The 2,739-nt window shown below is 41.5% G+C and overlaps 1 pseudogene; it reads left to right on the top strand.

Moving 5' to 3' along the window:
* Positions 1-764: 764 nt before the first annotated feature.
* LOC114733552 (BEACH domain-containing protein C2-like) lies at positions 765-2,727 on the top strand (annotated as a pseudogene).
* The last annotated feature ends 12 nt before the right edge of the window (positions 2,728-2,739 follow it).

The following is a 2,739-nucleotide window of genomic DNA, read 5'->3' as shown; positions in this document are numbered from 1 at the left end:
TTCTCAATTCAACTACTCTTCAATTAATGACGTCAACTGATTATTTGCCACAATCAAGTCTGATGTCTGCATCAAGTTATCTTTCGTTGGTGAGGAACCACTAAAGAAAAGAGCATGAATAACATTCCATGTTTGGAAGACTAATCTTAGCTACAGACAGTTTCGCTCACTGTTTTGGTTGTAAATTAGTGTCGTGAACTTCACTTCATTTCTCTCTTGTAAATCTGTTTTCAGACCAAGCTGATGTGCATCTTAGACGAGCTACTTAGATGATAATTTGTCGTCAGTGTAAACAATCTTGAATATGACAACTGTCTTAAGCTGGATCTAACTGATGATTTTTTTTCCCCTTTCGAAATATATGTAGCCAGACTGGAGCTCACCTCCTGTACTTTAGTTTAGTTTGTTATGTAATTTCTGAAACTATTTCTTCTTTATATCTGGTAGGCAGTCTTTCCATGCCGAATGTGGTGTTCAATAAAGAAGCAGACTCATGCTTTTAGGTGGTCTAAGTGGCTGAAAATTTTGACTGGATGCACAGTTCTTTTAAAAGTTTGCCATACATATTACTGGCGACAAATGTTAATTATTTTTATCACCACTACTGCATGCGGTTGCTTCAATTGTAAATGTTATATGGTATCCAACTTCATATTTTAGTGCTGCATCTAAATCTCAGATGATTTATGACGTCTATAACTTGCAGGTGGATTAGGCTTTAACTGTTTGAATGAATATTTGTCAGTTTCGTAAAAACTAGTATAATGGAAGAAGAAGAAAACGCACAAGAGGCAGAAATATCTGGTCATGAGTCAAAAACTCATGAAGTAGATAATGGTGTAAAGGAAATAGTAGGGGGTCTCCATCCTGGTATTGGAGTTGAACATGAAGATGAAAAAATAGACTTGCAGGGGAAGGAAATTGGTTCGGCAAGTACAGGGGTGGATGAGGACCATTTTGAGCAGGTATCTCTAAAAGATAAAGGGAAGAATAATGAGTCTGTAGGTTCAAACCGATCTTCTCATTTAGATAATGAAGAAAAAATCTATGGTGGAAATACAGAAGATTCTCAATGTTCACCGGGGACGCATATGATGGAAAGTGGTTCCTCTCCTGTTGCTGACATGCAACATGATCAATTTATATATAGCCCTGAGTCTGAGGGGCATTTTGGCCACACAATGAATCAGTTTGAGTATCAAACTGGTCTTGATTCAACTGGATATTCACCTGTTGGTTCTCCACCAAAGCCAAGGCAGAAGAATGCTATGCCAACTGTCTCTCCAGAATTACTGCATTTAGTAGATTCTGCTATTATGGGAAAACCTGAAGGTCTGGAGAAACTAAAGAATATTGCAAGAGGCATAGAAAGTTTTGGTACTGGTGAAATAATGGAAAATGTGGCTTCTTAATAGTAGACTCACTTCTTGCAACAATGGGTGGTGTTGAAAGTTTTGAAGAGGACGAGGATAACAACCCTCCAAGCGTAATGCTTAATTCCCGGGCTGCCATTGTGGCAGCTGAGCTGATTCCCTGGCTTCCTTGGGTAGCTGATACTGACTATGTCATGTCACCTAGGACACGAATGGTCAGGGGGCTACTTGCTATATTACGGGCATGTACTAGAAACAGAGCAATGTGCTCAATGGCTGGCCTGTTAGGAGTATTGTTGAAATCAGCAGAAAAAGTTTTTACAGAGGATGTTGTTTCAAGTGGCCAAATGAGGTGGGATGGAACTCCTTTGTGTAACTGTATACAATACTTAGCAGGGCACTCTCTTGGTGTAAGTGATCTTCACAGATGGTTTCAAGTTGTTAGAAGAACACTTGATACAATTTGGGCTCCACGTTTAATGCTTGCATTAGAGAAAGCTATAGGTGGAAAGGAGTCAATGGGACCTGCCTGCAGTTTTGAGTTTGATGGTGAAAGCTCTGGTTTGCTTGGTCCAGGTGAAGGGCGTTGGCCGTTTGTCAATGGTTATGGGTTTGCAACATGGATTTACATTGAATCATTTGCTGACACATTAAATACGGCAACAGCTGCGGCTGCGATTGCTGCAGCTGCTGCAGCAAAGTCGGGTAAATCATCAGCCATGTCAGCTGCTGCAGCAGCTAGTGCACTTGCTGGTGAAGGTACAGCACACATGCCACGGCTGTTCAGTTTCTTATCTGCTGATAATCAGGGTATAGAGGCTTATTTCCATGCTCAGTTTTTGGTTGTTGAAACTGGTAGTGGGAAGGGAAGGAAGTCTTCTTTGCATTTTACCCATGCTTTCAAACCACAGTGCTGGTACTTCATTGGTCTGGAGCATATTAGCAAGCATGGAATTATTGGGAAAGCTGAAAGTGAAGTTAGACTATATATAGATGGAGCTTTATATGAAAGCCGTCCTTTTGAGTTTCCTCGAATTTCCAAACCCCTTTCATTTTGCTGCATAGGAACTAACCCTCCGCCAACAATGGCTGGTTTACAACGCCGTCGTCGTCAATGCCCTTTGTTTGCTGAAATGGGTCCTGTCTATATCTTCAAGGAACCGATTGGGCCAGAGAGGATGGCACGGTTGGCTTCCAGGGGAGGGGATGTGATTCCTTCTTTTGGTAATGCAGCAGGACTGCCATGGCTAGCGACAAATCCCTATATGCAGAGCAAGGCAGAGGAAAGTGCTCTTTAGATTCAGAAATTGGTGGCTGCATTCATCTGCTTTATCATCCTTGTTTGCTTAGTGCCGTTACTGCTCAG

This window comes from Neltuma alba, unplaced genomic scaffold (genome assembly GCF_004799145.2).
Source record: "Neltuma alba isolate B1F8T4 unplaced genomic scaffold, ASM479914v2 tig00013014_pilon, whole genome shotgun sequence".
NCBI classification, from domain to species: domain Eukaryota; kingdom Viridiplantae; phylum Streptophyta; class Magnoliopsida; order Fabales; family Fabaceae; genus Neltuma; species Neltuma alba.
This window is presented reverse-complemented; position numbering and strand designations above follow the sequence as displayed.